Genomic DNA, 19,185 nt, shown 5'->3' with positions numbered 1-19,185 from the left:
ACCATGTAAGGTGAAATAGGAAAGATCCATTACATACAGTGGTTGCAATCTATGGCTTCATTTCCAGGCTTCTCTTACCAGTTTAATGATGGCACCAACACTCACGACTCGAGAAACTAGGTTGAGCTGCTGTGACATTTTTATAATACTTAAGTGCTTTTCCTCTTCACAGACACCGCTGTCTAGGCATGTGAAAGTAGGTTCCGCAGCTGTAAATGCAACTTATACAACGAGAGCCTTTCCAGATGAGGCCAAATGCTCGTTTTCTCCCAGTAGCCAACCAGATGCTCATGGAAAACGTGGGACCTTAGTGTAAGAGCCCTTGCAATTCCCAGAAATTGCTATTGAGAAGCAAACTGCTTACCTCCAAATGTACATAGGATTTTTAGGCAGAGGAAGGTACTTAGGATGGGGAAGCTTGCCTATTTGATATACTTTTAGGCAAACAGCAGAGCAAGAAACGTGTATACTAGTGCAGTTTCCCCCAATAGGGGGAGTATTGTGCAACATCTCTTCCCAACTTGTCTTCTGCTTATTCTCCGCTCCTACAGGATGCCAAGGAGAGTGGTTGCTATTGCCTAATGTAGGAGAAGCCAAGCAAATAAGTGCAATAAGATAAACATAGTACTGCACCCTGCCCTGTCATGGCTGCCACCTGATAGTAGGATTGCTGACTGGAGGAGGCTGGGAAAGAGTGTGGATAATCCCTGTTTATTGCTCTGTCTGCACTGATTCCTAAATATCTGTAGCATCTGTACAGCTATGGAGGATCTCAGTGCAAATGTTAGTCCAGTGCTGTTTACAGTATGTGAGTCTCACTTTGGGCAGGTCATTGGATCAATGCCTCCACCACGCCTACAATACATTGATGCTTTTTATCTTTGTGATATATGAGTTCTCTGGATTCCACATTGGGAAGAAAGCATGCGAGATATGAAAGAAAAATGCTACGCATCTTTACCCAGAAGTAAAAACCACCAAGTTCAGTGAAACCCCCTGCAAGATTGCACATAAGATTGCAGCCTTGGCTTAATAACTAGGTGGCAGTCTGCAGAGGGTTGCTAAAGCAGAACCCCATTACCGTATACTTTTTATTTCTCAGGGGGGGGGGGAATTTCTGCGGAACCATAGACAAGGAGAGTAGATCTGTCTTTTTGTATTTTTAGCTGATCTTTTGTTCACCGAATGCCAATGATTAATGGACTAATACTGACTGTGTGTAATGAAAAGTAACAGCAAGGTTGTGGGTTTTGCAGTCTCTACATGATGATAAAGGCAACGGAATTGGTGTCAAAATGTAGGAACCGCTACTAACGTTTTCCTTGTCAGAAGTTATTCAGGTATGAGATCTTTTGCAGGTAAACACATTTTAGTAACAGAGAAGCAACTGGATATACCCCCTGGTTACCACAGTGGTTACTGTACACCAATGCTCCATTAATTAACATATATAGTATTTCTGAGGAGAAAAACATACTCTGCAAATATAGCATTTTTATGCTTCTGATGTTGAACTGTATTTGTACCAGCAAAAAAATTTACACACTGGTTTTAGTTGCAATGCCACAAGCTGCATTGTATGTCCCAATATTTAAATTAGTTCTAAATCACTCCTCTGGTTCTCAAGCTTTTATTACAGTTATATGCAATTTGTAAAATTTAATTAATAGTAAAATAAAATTCGTTTCTCAAAAATGGAACATGTTTCCAAATACAAAATGTGTACCTGGAGATATACTCTAAACTGCAATGAAACAACATGAAGTCTTGATATGTTCGCTTTTTTGTGATTTCTTTTTATCCCTCATGGAGCATTCTAGAGCTTTAGCCACAGAGCTTGTGCTTACTCCTGCCTCCAACAAAAAGGGCATCTCTAATCCACAAAAGAAACATTTCAACCAACCAACATAATACACACTAGAAACAGCTTCAGTGCAATCCTAGACGTGTTTGCTCAGAAGTAAGACCCACTGTTAGGATTTAGTAACAGCAGAATCCCATAGGTCTACTCAGAAATCAGTCCCAATGAGTTCAATGTGTAAATGACCTCAGCACTGCTCTTGATGTCATAAGTGTCTTCTAAACTACATAATTTGGGTGAAATCCATTCAATGAAGAATGACTTTTTCCAGATATCTAAGTAGATTGCATGAACTGTATATCCTTATACTTGCATGAGACCAGAAGATTATGAGCCTTGGCCAGAGGCACATGATTCCTGATTTTGAACAATGTATGGTTCAAAGGAACCTGTGTACAAATTTGAGCCAAACAAACCCTAGTATTAACAAGTTAAGTTATAAGGATAAGAGTCCTTCAACACTAATCTCCCTGATATATAATAATAATAATAATAATAATAATAATAATAATAATAATAATAATAATAATTTATTATTTATACCATGCCCATCTGGCTGGGCTTCCCCAGCCACTCTGGGCAGCTCCCAACGGAATTAAAAGCACAATAAAACATCAAACATTAAACAGGGCTGCATTCAGATATCTTCTAAAAGTCAGATAGTTGTTTATTTCCTTGACATCTGATGGGAGGGTGTTCCACAGGGCAGGCACCACTACCTGGTTCCCTGTAACTTCACTTCTCGCAGTGAGTGAACGGCCAGAAGGCCCTCAGTGCTGGACCTCAGTGTCCGGGCTGAACGATGGGGGTGGAGATGCTCCTTCAGGTATACTGGACCAAGGCCGTTTAGGGCTTTAAAGGTCAGCACCAACACTTTGAATTGTGCTCGGAAACGTACTGAATATGTTTCTATCCAAGGTTGCGTACAGATTTCCTTTTACTCTGCAACCAATGTGCTCCCACCACTGGTTTGTGAAGCTATGTACACGCAACATTAGCCACAACTCACATGTATCCTGTAGTTTCTTGAAAAATGCTATATTTTGATGCATCTTCTCTGAAAGCAGCTTCAATGCAATTTGAAATCGTAGGCCAGAAGAAGACAAACGTGCCCTCTCTCCAACCGCTGGTAGCAGACTACATAGAAACATATCCCGTCACACTGATGCGTACAACGATGTGCAAACGCAATTTGAATCAGAACTGGGGAATCAAGCTTGTTGCTGTGTTTTAAACCGGTCATGTGTACCCAGCACAAATCAGTTTCCAGTCTTGGTTTAACTACCTCACAGCCTAGCAAGTTTCTGCCTTTTGCATTGCCCTTTCTTTGCATTATAGGAGAGCAGAGTCCATGTTCCCAATCACCTCTTTCAAGTACTCTTCATTCTAACTCACAGCCTCTTTTGTCTTTTCATTTTTAAAGGTGTATTTCTTCCTTTTATGATATGGGCTTGGCAGAGTTCCACTTTCTCCTGGGTAGAATTATGAGAAAAGGGTGTCTGTATCTTTAATGGTGCTGTGTGAAGGAGAAGATTGACTGACTGGCAAGTTGATGCCTGAAAGTACATGTTTCAGGAAGAGAAAATAGGCTAAGCCTAGGAGACTTAACTGGTTTGAGTGGCTTTAGGTATGATGAAGTTGAAGGAAGCCTTGGTGGCTTCTACTTCCTGTTCTTGCATATTTTTTTCAAGGATGGAGAGGGCTCATAGGTGACTAGAGAAGATATGACCTATATCAAATGCTGTCATCGCCAATTTAATGATCTTAAGTATCAAGAATGAGACTTTGGCTTGTGAACTTGTAGATCTATCAGTTGAAGCAAACAGTACTGGGCTAGAGAGACAGTCTGACCCAGAGAGATATTTCTATCTCCTTTTCATCCAAAACAGAACTTTCACATCTCTCATGCATGGGGTGGGGGGAATGAATGATCATCTCTCATGCATGGGGTGGGGGGAATGAATGATAGAAATGCAGGAGGAGCAGGAAGCATGAGGTACTTCCATTTCTGGTTCCCTCTACAACACAGGGATATCTGAAGCTGAGCTTCTGGTGGCATGAACGCCATCCAATATTATGGCATGTACTCAATACAGTGGACTCTTGGGTTACGTTACCTTTGGGTAATGTAACTTTCGGGTTGTGAACGCAGCAAACCCAAAAGTGTATAATTCCAGGTTTCACCATGCAAGCATGTGCAGAAGCTTTCTGTCATGCCACACGTGTGTGCAGAAGCAGTGCCTCATGTTGCAGACTTTTCAGGGTATGTACAGATCCCCAGAATGAATTAAGCTCATATTTGAAGGGTCCACTGTACTCATTGGGCTGGGACCCACCATGCAACAACAACTCTGCTAATTTTCAGGGTTGCCACTACTTTCTTCTTCTACCTCTCCTCCTCCTCCTCCTCACTACAGTCGTACCTCGGGTTACAGATGCTTCAGGTTACAGACGCTTCAGGTTACAGACTCCGCTAATCCAGAAATAGTACCTCAGGTTAAGAACTTTACTTCAGGATGAGAACAGAAATTGCGCCACGGTGGCGCGGCACCAGCAGGAGGCCCCATTAGCTAAAGTGGTACCTCAGGTTAAGAACAGTTTCAGGTTAAGAACAGACCTCCAGAACGAATTAAGTTCTTAACCCGAGGTACCACTGTATTTGCTGCTGCATTTTTATAATCCCCACGTAATACACCGACTCCACAGCAATGTGGAACTTCAGGGTAGAGCAATGAACAACATAACAATATGACAACTATCTACTATCCCTCACTTATGCTGGTCCCTACAGGTGGCCTACCATGAGGCAGCCGCCTCAGGTGATGGATACTGAGGGGGCGTGGCTATGTGTGCCACGTGACCTGCCCTGCATCTTCCCAGCTCACCCCTTAGCCCCAACCATGATGAAGAAGAGCTACTTAGAAAATGAGCTCCACCTCAAGCAACACACCTAAGACTAATGAGAGTTTTCAGAACTGCTTAGGTAGACAACAACTCCTTACGACGTTTGCAAGAAGAAATTGTGAGAAATGATTGAGCAGACTAGAGAAGACACTCGCCAAACAAAAGGCTGCTTGGTCTCATGGTCTGATTACATGGTTTAAAGCAGTCAGTAAGGACTTCATGGAGAATACCTGGTTGACCTTAAAGCAGGTCCAGTTGCGGACGAATCTGGGGTTCACGCTCATCTCGCTCTACAGGCCGAGGGAGCCGGCGTTTGTCCGCAGACAGCTTCTTTGTGCAATTGGTTGGCTAAATGCTGAGGGAACATGCTCAGAATCACATTTAACATTCAATCTGGAGAACTTCTGGAGGAAACAATGCTCAATTACATTATAAGCATTATGACCTAGACAAATTTGCATACTGTGAACTCAGTAATCATGAATTTTGATACACCATTATTCAGAAAGAAATTAAATTTGGATGTCTTTCCACTTTCAAAAACTGCTGGAACCCTGACAGTTTTGGGCCCATGAGCTTTTTAACGGTAGACAGAAGCTGTCAGCATCAACTCTCAGCATTCCTTCTTTTTATTTTCCATGGGTCTTACCATAAACTGGGTCTTAGCTGTCTTTCACTAGATATGAGAGTGTAATCCTGCATACAAATAACATTTATTGATAACCACAATGTGACCCAAAGTGAAAGATATTCGTTTGCATGGGTGGAATGGCTGCCTAATTGACAATGGGCTTGAGTTTCTAAATCCTAATTTGGGGCCCATGTTATTGCTCATTTGCAAATTAACATCTTTTTGACTGGTTTAGCTTGTTTTGCAGAGAACATGATTTGCTAGCAGTTGATAAAAGCAATGCTTAGACAATTTTTACAATGCATCCCATTTACTTGAAGAGCGTAATGGCTCCTTCTGAGCCGTATGTCATGTAAATAAGTATTTCAAACATTTTTTAACATGCATATTATGCACTCCATAGATCAATGGCTCCTTTGAAGCGCTTGCACTTTATCTTGTAAGTTGCATTTAGACTTTTTAAAAGATGTATTATTTATTCAATAGGCTATCACTTCTTTCAGAGATTCTTCATTCTATCATCTAAATATGTATTTAGTCCATTTAAAGATAAATATCTCTTCATGTCGTCAACAGATTGGAAGAGCTCTTCTGGAAATATTAATCAGGGAAAATGCTCAAATGTACCTAAAGCAGCCTGTAGCATAAACCAACATGCCTTGCTTTGGAATGTTTTTTCATGCTTGTTACTTTTACTCACCACCCACGGATTTGGTGGTTCAGAACCTATTTGGCCTGGCACTAATGTTGTGGTGCTAAATTTGAAACCTCACATCAAAATATGCAGATGTCAAAAATGAATAACATTATGGATGTATTGCATTAACAGGCTCAGGGCTTAGATCAGGGAGGGATCCCAGTTTCAATAGCACAGAAGCGTAATGGTTATGAGCACAAGGTGGCTTTCTTCACCCTTTCTGGCATTATATTAAAATCTTTCCAGAGACCACGTGGAATGGACAAGACATATGCTAGGAATGGAAGTAGCTGCAGGCTCCCCAATGCTGATACAAGTAGATGAACCGAAATGTTCTTTGATAATCATTCCATTTTCTTCACTATCTATCATCCTATTAAGTGTGAAAAGATACAGTGGTCCCTTTTGGGAATCATGGATGCCAGGGTGTAGCATCAGCAAGACACATTGTTGGTCCGTCTCGGACATGAAGCTGCAGGTCTTGCTCCAGTGAGATTGGTCAACAACACAATTTGCCCATGTCATTCACTGGCAGCTGTGTGTAAGTTCCAGTGTGGTTGTTGGCGGGTGCTATAAGCTATCAGGAGTGTCAGACTGGGAGCTGGGAGCAAACCTAATAACTTGCTGCATCAGTGTATCCATTTATTGAAAGGGGGAGATTTCTCTCTCCGGTGTTTCAGCACCACCACCATGGTTAGTGGCTAAGGAATAATATTAAACTACAAGCTCGTGAGGGACGCAGGTGGCGCTGTGGGTTAAAGCCTCAGCGCCTAGGACTTGCCGATTGAAAGGTCGGCGGTTCGAATCCCTGCAGCGGGGTGCGCTCCCGCTGCTCAGGCCCAGCGCCTGCCAACCTAGCAGTTCGAAAGCACCCCCAGGTGCAAGTAGATAAATAGCGGGAAGGTAAACGGCGTTTCTGTGTGCAGCTCTGGCTCGCCAGAGCAGCGATGTCATGCTGGCCACGTGACCCGGAAGTGTCTCCGGACAGCGCTGGCCCCTGGCCTCTTGAGTGAGATGGGCGCACAACCCCAGAGTCTGTCAAGACTGGCCCGTACGGGCAGGGGTACCTTTACCTTTACCTTACAAGCTCGTGAAGCTGAGGCTCCAATACTTTGGCCAGCTCATGAGAAGAGAAGACTCCCTGGAAAAGACCCTGATGTTGGGAAAGATTGAGGGCACAAGGAGAAGGGGATGACAGAGGACGAGATGGTTGGACAGTGTTCTCGAAGCTACGAACATGAGTTTTACCAAATTGTGGAAGGCAGTGGAAGACAGGAGTGCCTGGCGTGCTCTGGTCCATGGGGTCACAAAGAGTCGGACATGACTAAACAACTAAACAACAACACAAGCTCAACAAGGGTTAGGTGACACAAGGAACCAATAAGGTTTCACCTGGCTCTTTAAAGCTGCTGGTTCTGGCTGAGCACTGAGACTGCTAGGGGCACCTACACCCAACCAAGGACTTGTCCTGCCACCTGCATGGGGCAATGCAGTCTCCCCAATTCCCTTACACCCCTTTCTCTCCTCTGCTGTACATCCATTTCTAAGTGAGTGGCAGCAACAGGAAAAAAGGGAGACAGATGTTGAGAATAAATACCCAGAGAATCATAGCAATTTATGGTCATACAGAGCAGGCCAGGCTGCTGATGGTCCTATGAAATCACAGCCAACCCCATTATATTTCCTGGCGTTATCAGACTCTACTCCAGCCCCACAAAGTCTACCCTATATATCCTTTTGTGGATTTGGGGGATGGAAATTAAAGCTTCCTTCCCTTTTAAGCATGGGATCTGATGATGAATGTTGAACCTATGGATCACTGCAAGGAGAAAAGTGATGGTTTATTTGGTTTATTTGTTTACTTGGCCCATTAACTTTTTCCTTGCACTAGCTATACTTGCCATGGTTCTTTAATATATATGTATATTTTAAAAAGCTCCAAAAGTTAGAGGTAGATGGCTGCCCATCGGCTCCTCCATCCAGATACCAATGGAAGGCTTATACTCATTTATTTACAGAATCTGCATACCAATTTAAGCAGTTTACAACGTAAAATCATAATAATCAACAAACACTAGCCATAGAAGAAGCCCAATAAAATCTGTAAGGTAAAGTAAAGGTAAAGGTACCCCTGCCCGTACGGGCCAGTCTTGACAGACTCTGGGGTTGTGCGCCCATCTCATTCAAGAGGCCAGGGGCCAGCGCTGTCCGGAGACACTTCCGGGTCACGTGGCCAGCGTGACATCGCTGCTCTGGCGAGCCAGAGCCGCACACGGAAACGCCGTTTACCTTCCCGCTAGAAAGCGGTCCCTATTTATCTACTTGCACCCGGAGGTGCTTTCGAACTGCTAGGTTGGCAGGCGCTGGGACCGAGCAGCGGGAGCGCACCCCGCCGCAGGGATTCGAACCGCCGACCTTTCGATCGGCAAGTCCTAGGCGCTGAGGCTTTAACCCACAGCGCCACCTGCATCCCTAATAAAATCTGTAGTGAGTGCCAAATGCTCCAAAGAACAGCAGGACTACATAAACTCTGCCCTCAGACCTCCTCCTTCACAACTGAGGGCATGGTTCTCAGAAGTCCAGGAGAATAAGATACCTCTGGAAATAGATGGGACTAAGCAAGCTTTCTGAGGAAGGGCATTCTATAACAACAGGGCAACAGCTGAAAAGGCTCTCCTCTCAGTGGGTGCTAAACTTGCACCTACAAATTATTGCAGCCCAGGAAAGTCCTCCTTAGGCCGCTCTTCAAATTCAAGAGCTGGGAAATCAAATGGGAGAAGTTACTATCTTGCATCTTCCCTCTTCATAAAACTATTCTGTCTCTAATGGGGAAACGGAGCTGAGAGCTAACCCACAGGAAAACCTTAGTGTCGCTGCTTAAGAGGAAACGTTTGCTTTGCGGGAGCAATCCACATAGACCACTACAGGATCTCATATAGGATGAAATAAAGCTTTCACTGAAACAGAAAATGTGCAGCTCTAATAAGAAGAAAGCTAAAATTACTTTCAAGCTAGCTTGCCTGTAGAACAAATGTCATTTGCAAAATCTAATATGAGTGTTGTTTGTACACTCTTCTTAAATTCCCATTCTATGTTTATTTTATTAGCATTAACGTCCAACAGAGACCTCATCATTTGCTATGGAAACACAATAAAAATAAGGAAGGGGGAGTTTCAAGAAATGCACTTTTAAAAAAATGGTTGCAAACTAAAAGTTTTTTAGCACTTGCTCGTAGGTTTTGGAACGATGGCTTTGCCAATACACCTCTGAGGGGGAAATATTTTGTGACTCTGCCTCTAATGTTTATCTTGCCGCCCGTTAATACCAGCTGTGTCACTCACTTTGGACCTGCCATCAATATTGTATGGGTTGAATCCAGACTGAATTAGATGATTTTAACTCCCACTGAAATCAGTAAAAGTTAAGTCAAGACTAACTTGTCCAATTGATTTCAATGGGACCTAAGTTGTCTTCCTTAGTCTGGCTCCAAACCTTATGTATTCTGCACTTCCAAAGTTCTAGCTTTGCATCAACTCTGAACTCATACTGGAATTAGAAAATTCAGAATATGTGGGATGAAAGGGCACATAACACCAGGAGCAATTTAGATCCCTGATCCCTAGCATTTTGCAAGCCTTGATTCAGCCTCTGCCTGTTTTTTTTTTGGGGGGGGGGGGGTTGGAAGACCACTTCACACATGACAGTTTTCCTGTGTGGCTGTACCTAGTATTATGAATAAACTGCCCTTGATACAGCAATATATTTCAGTGTGGTGTACAAAATAGCATTCTGTACAAAATTACAAAAAAGACCATGAAGTAACAATACAGTAAAATTAAGAAGTATTAAGTTAAAGTTTTAGCTTCAATAAACTAAGTATATCCTCATCTAAACGTTTTTAACATGGTATGGAGAATAATATAGTAATTATGCCAGGTGTAAAGGTAAAAAGTAAAGGCTTCCGGTCCACCTGCCTTAATGGAGGCAGCCCCCACGAAAGTGGGGGATCATTGGCAAATCTTTAACTGGAAGGAAAAGAATCCAGGGGCTGTGATAAGATCTGTGACATGTTTTACTAGCGAAGATCTGTGACATGTTTTACTAGTGAGACAGAATGGTTTCTAGCAGACTGGTGCCTGTTCCAAGACATTGAAGCAAGGGACAGAGAGATAAGACCTCTGAGAAACTTCGAGCTTCAGTTCCGCCCCAAGACACAATGGGGAAAAATCAACAGCTGGGAAGTGAAAGAGATAAGGCCATATATGGACAGTAGGAATCTGGACAGTAGGATATAACAGATATAACATATATGGACAGTAGGATATAACAGTTCACACGCAAGGCAAAATAAAGATACTAGTTTGAGTTCCTCACTTGAAGCTTTATAAATTTATATATTATAACATCCCAAATGGAAATAATTAATTATGCAGCTGTTGACTAAGGGAATATTATAATAACTGAAATGTAACTGATATTAATTAAGATTATGGAACACAGTGATATAAGATCAGAAATGCACCCAATCCACCATGTGAGGAGCCATTTAACTAAAATACATTAATTGGAAGTTGATTGGCACTTTGATAATTGTATAATCTGAGAATTAATTGTTATTGTTATAATTAAGCTATTATGGGAGTTATATTGGAAAATTAATTTCAAAATTTCAAAAAAGAAGGTAAAACATAAAGGTAAAGGATGGTTAAGTCCAGTCAAAGGTGACTATGGGGTGTGGCGCTTATCTTGCTTTCAGACCAAGGTAGCCAGCATTTGTCCACAGACAGCTTTCCGGGGCATGTGGCCAGCATGACTAAACTGCTACTGGCGCGTGGAATGGACCATGACAAGTGCCAGAGCGCACGGAAATGCTGTTTACCTTCCCACCATAGCAGTACCTATCTATCCACTTGCACTAGAGTGCTTTCGAACTGTTAGGCTGGCAGAAGCTGGGACAGAGCAACAGGAGCTCACCCCGTCGTGTGGATTCGAACTACTGACCTTCTGATCAGCAAGCCCAAGAGGCACAGTGGTTTAGACTACAGCGCCACCCACATCCCTGCCAGGTGTACCAACCCTAGGAGGATATTCCAGAATCAAGGAGCCACCACACAGAAGTCACTATTTTCCTGTACATATATAATGCACTTCTCCTCAGGATATAAAAGAGCCTCCTCTTATAATCTTGTGCAGAGGGAGAATTTGTGGTAGCATTATCAATTGCAGCTTCTGATAATGGAAAATCTATTAGATGAACTAATCCCTCAGACAGGCTGGGTTAAAAAAAGTGGGGGCACCTGATGCACAGGATAATCAAGTGTCCAGATCACAGGAAAAAAGTGAGTGAAAACTGGGGACATAGCAGTAGTAGGAGGAAAACAAATGTCTGAAGAAAAATGAGAGCATTGAAGAACTTTGTCTGAGGGTAGAGTGGCAGGAACAACACCTTAGGAATATAACAGAAGAAGTATAATGCCACTGATGTAATTGAAGAACCACTATGAGCCATTGGTTCCAGACTCCAGTTCCTAATACAGTGGTACCTCAGTTTACGAACTTAATCTGTCCGGAAGTCCGTTCTTAAACCAAAACCATTCTTAAACTGAGGCGTGCTTTCCCTAATGAGGCCTCCCACCACCAGTGCCCTTCCACCATTCCATTCTTAGACCAAGGTAAAGTTCGCAAACCAGAACACTACTTCTGGTTTTGCGGAGTTCATAAACTGAATAGTTCGTAAACAGGGCTGTTCTTAAACCGAGGTATCACTTCACAAAACAAATGCACACATATGTCGGTTAATCACTGTGCAAAAGGAATAGCTCAGTTCCTGTGTCTGTATTGTGTTCTCACATGCCTAAACTTCTGTGTTCAAGGGACATAACTCTTCTGAGCAACGTAGCTTGCAAACTAATGTTTTTAGATAAACTTTTCTGTGCTGCTGTTGAAATCAACAGGAACTTTGCCATTGTCTTCTATTGGAAGAGGATTAAGCTTTTATTGAGATTGTCTGGATTTAATTTTTCACTCTGTTAAGCCTGAGTGCTAAATATGAACCATCCTATCCTGCTTTGTTTACTCAGATTCACCGAAACCTTAAAACAAACACACAATTCCAGGTAAATCTGAGGTTACAAACAATCCCCATTCTGTTCTCTGTCAGACAGGTGTGAGAGAGCACCTGTGCAACTCTGTGCAGAGTCACCCGTTTTCGGGGCGGGGCAGCATCAATGGGGGGCAAATCCTGCTCTGCAAGGATGTCAAGCTAATCTTTGTTTAACTCTTGCTGGAAGTATCTGTGGCAACAAACTGGATACAGGCAAACAAACAGCTCTATCCGCCACTCCCCCCCCCCCATTCCCCGCCGGCTGTCATTTTGCAGCTTACTACAGGCACTTATTATATGAAGCAAAAGCAGGGACTCAGTGTCAACAGAAGGTAATGGGCACGACGATTATTTGAACAGGTGTGTGAGGTGTTACTACACTGAGAGTATTCAAGAGTCGCTGGAGTGAGCAGTTAGGACAGAGCTGTGCATGCAATAACCGGAGCTCGCCGGAGTTTATTGTCATAACAATCACGTACAGTTTTAAGGTTTCACAATGAGCTGCTGTGATTTGGCCAGTGTGTTCAACCGGTTTTCAGGTAACTGCCCTCTCCTTACTCCAGGAAAAGTCAGCATTCGCACTGAGAAATGTAGCCTTCCTTCAGCAACCATTACACACACAGGTAAGCATCCAGGGCAGTGATGGGGAACTTCTAGCGTTAGGCTGTTTGCCCCCAAACATGTTAACCTGCTCCACACCTGATCATAGCCGTCAACATTTCCCATTTTTTAAAGGAAATTCCCATATTCCGAATAGGATTCCTCACAAGAAAAGGGAAAAATTGACAGCTATGCACCTGATGTGGAGTGTGGAGAACAGAAAGACACAGCTTCGGAGGAACAATTGTCAGCCTTAGAATACACTCTCAAATGGTCTTCTGCAAGCAGGACTCATTGCCTTTTAAATTTGGTGCCAAATGCAAGAACCTCTAGTATTGGCCCCATTTGGGAGCTCCGTATTTTTGCTCCCAATTGAAGCCAAACCCTTCAGAAAGCAGGGCTTGCAGTCAGCACCAAAATTAAATTCAGCACAGCATGCAGCACCCACTAGGATAGGCTGGATTTAAAGCTGACATTGGATGGCATTGGGTGACTGACAGACGGGCATCCCCGCTGAGCTGTCAGAAGTGGCTTGAGGCGAGCGGCCAGTTCTGGATCTGGCCCATTGACTTCAGCAGCTCGATAACCATATGGTCACATCTGCACCATTCATTTAAAACATAACTTCCTCCAAAGAATTCTGGGAACTGTAGTATATTCCAGGGTGATGGGCATTGTTGCTATGTGAGAGGCAAACGATTGTTCCCAGGATTCTATGAGGGAAGCCATGTACGTTAAACGTCGCTTATGTGGCTGTAGATAGCAGAGGGGAAGCCTTACTTCTCAAAATGGGTAGTGTAACTTGGGAATATTGCATATAGCAGGGAATGGGAATATTTTTCAGCCTGAGGGCCACAATTCCTTTGAGGCAACCTTCCGGGGCCACATGCCATTGGTTGGTGGGGACAGAGCCAAAGTGGGTGGAGCCATAAACATTTTACCTTTGTGCCTTAGGCTAGATTTTAGACACAAACACCTATCTATCCTTCATCCAAGTAAACAAGGAGCACTATCACAGTTTAAGGAGAGATCCCAGCCAAGATGTGAAGCAGGGCCAATGTGAGGTGTGGCTAGGGATGTGGGTGTTGTCTGTGGAGAGTCCTGAGCACTAGATACAGAGGCCTAGATTTATTCCCCTGGCCTGAGATTTCCCCACGCTCAGTTTTAAAACAAGGTGCTTTCCGCCTCGCTTCATGTATGTATTAGTGCTCTTCCTTTCTCATATTAAAGGTAAAGGGACCCCTGACCATTAGGTCCAGTCGTGACCGACTCTGGGGTTGTGGCGCTCATCTCGCTTTATTGGTCGAGGGAGCCGGCGTACAGCTTCCGGGTCATGTGGCCAGCACGACTAGGCCACTTCTGGCGAACCAGAGCAGCACACGGAAACACCGTTTACCTCCCCACCAGAGCGGTACCTATTTATCTACTTGCACTTTGACGTGCTTTTGAACTGCTAGGTTGGCAGGAGCAGGGACTGAGCAATGGGAGCTCACCCTGTTGCGGGGATTCGAACCACCGACCTTCTGATTGGCAAGTCCTAGGCTCTGTGGTTTAACCCACAGTGCCACTCGCGTCCCTTTTCTCATATTAGAAACAATTTTTTAAAAAACCCCATTCTGAACTGCTCTAGGCAAAGGATAAAGAGAGGGAAAGATGACATTATGTCTCATGGAGATTCTCCAAATGGCGAGTCTCCATAGCAGTAAAAGCGAGCTGCGTGAACGCAGCTTTATTGCAGCAGTTCTAGGACGTCTGGGGGGCTAACATTGATTTGCCCATGGTACAACTCCAAGTGCTACCAAATGCGCAAAACCACTCTGCCCAGTGACCATTGTGGGGCTCAAAAAGAATGAGTGTATTGAGGGCAACAGCAGCTGTACAATAGTGCAAGTCTTTGAGAGCTATTTCTGTACACACAGCTGAGAGAAAGAGAGGGAGAGGGAGAAAGACAGAGTGTTAAACACCTGGGTATTAACATCAGAAGAGGGCTCAGGGGATAAATATGGCTTTGTTCAAACTTGGTCCTATATATGTATGTGTGAAATAATGAGAGAAACATGCAAATCAGGTCCTTTGTTTTCCTTTTTCAAAAATAAGGCTAGCATCTGTTAGAGGTTATACTTCAAAAAAATGTTGCTGGCGCTCTCCATGTCTGACTGCATAGATATATATCTGCTCGTGATTCTCAAAATGTGATTCGGGACTCCCTGAGGAGGCTGAGGCAGAGCTAGAGGGGATGTCACCTTGCTCCTGGTCATTTGAACCCTGTATTGGGAGGGTTGGCCTTGCCTGGGGTATGATTAGCCATCTGAGCCTTGTGGCTAGAACCCAGGACACCGGGGTCCAGTCCCCCCCCCCCACAAATGGACTCAGCAACTCTGGTCTACCTCTCACTGAGGTGGTAGACCTATGTGTAATGTTTACCACTTCAAGGTGAAAGCGGGGTGTAAGTTGACTGAACGGTTAATAATGACGACAACAACAGCAACAACAACATCGCAAATAAAAAATGCCCCGCACACCATTGTTAGTTGGTACAGAAATCCAAGTATTCTCTCTGACCTGATAGTTCTCTATGTAATTCAGTCATGGGATTTCCAATCCACTGTCTTTAGATGTACTTACCAGCACTCTTTTGGAACTGTTTATGAAGGGGGTCATTTGTAGGAGAAAAACTGTAGGCAGTTACATCTCCTGTTACATCTCCACTCTAAAGTTGTCCTCCAGAGGCAGCTTTTCATTTTAAAATATACTGAAGCTTAACTGCATACCCCTGCAGTTAGCACTACAGGTGTAACACTTGAAAATACAATACAACATGAACTGGCTGTATGAGCAGCACATGAGGCCTCTACAAAAGCCCTTCCGGACTGGAACATAACTGCACCTCTTTATCTGGAGAGGCATGTTGGCTAAGAGTGGTGTCATCACTTGACTTCTTTCACCTCTTAAGCACCATGCAAGGGAGCATGGGATAGACACACTTAGCCTCCCCACATGAAACACAGATGGGACACAGACATGAAAATGTTTTTCCGCTGCTCAGAGCAGCGTTACAGGCAGCACAGCAAGGAATAAACTGAATCGAAACAAGTGGAGGGCAAAGCGATGGAGGGGCTCCTCCCATTTCCCCACATGCTGGGGGAAATAACCTATGGAGCAGGGGGCAATTTTATCCACACAGTGGTACCTTGGGTTACAGACGCTTCAGGTTACAGACTCCGCTAACCCAGAAATAGTACCTTGGGTTAAGAACTTTGCTTCAGGATAAGAACAGAAATCGTGCAGCGGCGGCAGCAGGAGGCCCCATTAGCTAAAGTGGTACCTCAGGTTAAGAACAGTTTCAGGTTAAGCACAGACCTTCAGAACAAATTAAGTTCTTAACCCGAGGTACCACTGTATTGGCTTTCTGCTCATTTGGAAACCCTGGAAGTTCAGAGTTCTAAATTGTCCGGGGGGGGGGGGGGGCTACACAGATGGAAAAGACCCGCAGCTTCAAAAGTTATCCCTCAACACATGAGGGCCTGCGAGGGGCCAAAGGGATCTCAAGAGTGGGGCTTAATGTGCAATCCAGCCCCCATAGTCTTCATGTTGCCCTTTGCAATGGCAGTTCATGTTTCAGCCATAAAGAAAAGGTAAGCTAGAAAATGAAATCTGGGAAACTAAATCAATAAACAAAGCAGAGGCTATTACAGGGCATAGAGAGTTGGACTAGATGATCCTTAGGGTATCTTCCAACCCTACAATTCTAGGATTTTCAGAAGGGTCTGTTTAATATATGTTGTGTGTGTTGGGATGTTCTTTCAGCAAGAATGCAGCGCTTTCTTTTTGTGAATTGTTTGTACATCTTTAATGAGAAAAAGGAGGGAGGGGATAATTCTTCATAGGCATCCTCTTTGTACATGGATTTTCTTAACAATTCACTCAGGAAGAGCAGCTACATAAGATTACACAATGGTGGTATCTCCACAAATTGCTTAAAAGATGCTACAGCCAACTTGACAGTACTTTTATTCATTCGTCAAATTGTTTACAGCTCAGCTTTCAAGGGTTTTAAACATCAAGCAAATGATGTTTCGCTCACGCTTGATCGTGGCATCGGCTACAAATGTTTTTAACGAGCAACTTTTTATTAAGCTGAAGGAGAATAAAATGATGATTGTGTAATTGTCCCTGTTGTCTTTTCCCCACCTTAAAGTTACACCGCGTGCTGGCTGTGGGAAATGTTTGTTTTAAAAAGTAAAGGTTGCAAAAAGTTCCAGTGCAAACCACTCACAAACACACACACAGCCCTTCCCTGGAGAACAGGAGTGGGGGGACATTTCTCAGTCTGGGGGCCACATCACATTCTGGGCCTGTGGCTCACATACCATTGGTGGGCAGGGCCAGAGCCAAACGTAAGCAGAGCAATGAATGTGACTTTTTACCTTTTTACAGTAGGCTGGGACCACTCCCTATCTTCCATCCAGGGAAGGAAGAGGCATTATCAGAGTTCAATCATACATGCTGTTGGGGTGGGGTTGAGGGAACCAACACGTTGTGAAGCTGAACCAGTGTGGACTGGGAAGAGTTCAGAGGGCCGGATGGAGAGGGCCTGCTGGTCCTGACGTTCCCTATCCCTGCTGCAGAAGGAAAGAGAAGATCTGAAAAAGCAAAACACTTAGTCCTTCCCCCCACCTGTTTCTAAATGTCTCCTCTATACCACAGAAGGCAGGGCATGGGAGGGGAGAATCTATCCTCAGAGGCAGATTTAGGGCAGCTTGATCTGTTCCCCTGTATAGGCTGCAGGGGCCAAGAGGGGTGACTTCCTGCCTCCTTCCCAAGGCCTAGTAAGCGCTGGGCTTTAGGAAGAAGGTGTGAGGGCTCTGACAGGGTCCTAGGATCCTCATGCCTCCTTCTCAAACCCCAGAGCTTCACTTACCTGGCTTTGGAAAGGTGGCACAAGGGCTGGGAGGGTGGCATCAAATTAGGCCTCGCACAGGGCACTATATTATCAAGGTCTGCCCCTGGTATCCTGCTGGATGGATGGCAGAATAAGACCTCAGCTCCACTCCCACACACACACACACACACACTACTACTAGGGTTCCCAGCTGGAGAGCTTCAAAATAAGGAGCGTATTGTATACACTCACACACCCACATCATACCCACAACAGTGGTGCCCCCAGAGCAGGACTCTGGGGGAGAAGCCCAGGGCCCCACTCAGCAGAATGAGCAGAAGTGCCCCCCAGATTCAGAGAGGTTGGCTTACCACATCTTGAAAGAATACATATTTCTGTCTAGAGAGGGTGGGCCAGGTGAAACAGGCACTTTTAATTGTTGTGCTGAAGGGGGAAATTCAGCAAGCACAACTTGCCACACTCCAACCCATTCATGCTGGATATCCGTCCGAGAGATTTGTAGTTGAGCACAGTTATGAGTACGTGTGACCCTCATCTGCTTGACCTTCATATCTCAGAGCCTGCTGCTGCAGGTTGGTTTGAAGCAAGGTTCAGTAAATATTTGCTAAATATGCATAGTCTTCCCTTTTCTCCCCCTGCCCTTTAGTCCCAGTAGTAGGACTGAGGAGGAAAAGTGGGTGGAAGGTTTCTGAGGGAGAAAGAGAGGCGAGCCACAGAGCTGTTTTGAAATGTAGACACTCTACTCCCATCCACACCATACATTTAAATCACTTGTATGCTACTTTAATAGCCATGACTTTCCCCAAAACAATCCTGGGAACTGTCATTTGTTTAATGGTGCTGAGAGTTTTTAGGAGACCCCTCACAGAACTACAGAGAGAATTTCATGGGAGCTTCAACCACCTTTCATTATTTCTCACAGACAACCGTAGGAAAAACCCGAGCCCAGAGAAGAACTGAGTCATCATTATAACTTTTGCAATGCCCTAAACACCTCCTCCTCCTCCACTTCCAGTTAGGGATGGGTGACTTTGGGTTCACATATTGTTTCAGGAAGTGCAGGTGAGGTAGGCTGAGATTTAAGTTCAAACTCAAGTTCTCCCCTGCTTCCTTTTGACTCCTTCTTGGGAGGTGCCTCAGTCTACCAGCAGTGACAAGCAATTCTATGCAGCAATAAGGACCCGGAAATACTTTACAACAGGTGCATCTTGGTTTGGCATGAAACCAGATACTGTTTTGTTGCAAAAACAGTCTGTCACCACATAATGCAAACTGCTATTGATATTCACCGTAAACATTTGCACCAAGTTTCCAAAAAGAGCACAGGGATTCCAGAGACATTTAGTTGCAAATTATCAGCATATAAAAGCCTGCTCAATTGAACCTGAATATTAGGAAACAACATATTTCAGCAAATAAGTACCACCTCTTGTTCCCTCCAGAGTAAGAAAAGCAGCAGATTTTCCCCTCACCATCCTCAATGGC

General features: G+C 44.1%; 1 long non-coding RNA gene across 1 annotated transcript in view; it reads right to left on the bottom strand.

Annotated features, from left to right (window-relative positions):
- Nucleotides 1-14,317: 14,317 nt before the first annotated feature.
- Nucleotides 14,318-19,185, bottom strand: part of LOC310848276 — a 160,576-nt gene continuing 155,708 nt past the window's right edge. The window contains exon 3 of the long non-coding RNA XR_014566264.1: nucleotides 14,318-14,364. This is a non-coding gene — a long non-coding RNA (uncharacterized lncRNA). The remainder of the gene's footprint in view (nucleotides 14,365-19,185) is intronic.

The sequence above is a fragment of the Podarcis gaigeae genome (assembly GCF_964106915.1).
Source record: "Podarcis gaigeae genome assembly, chromosome: 7".
Classification (NCBI taxonomy): Eukaryota; Metazoa; Chordata; class Lepidosauria; order Squamata; family Lacertidae; genus Podarcis; species Podarcis gaigeae.
Note: the sequence above shows the minus strand (reverse complement) of the source record. Positions and strands in the feature narration are given on the sequence as shown.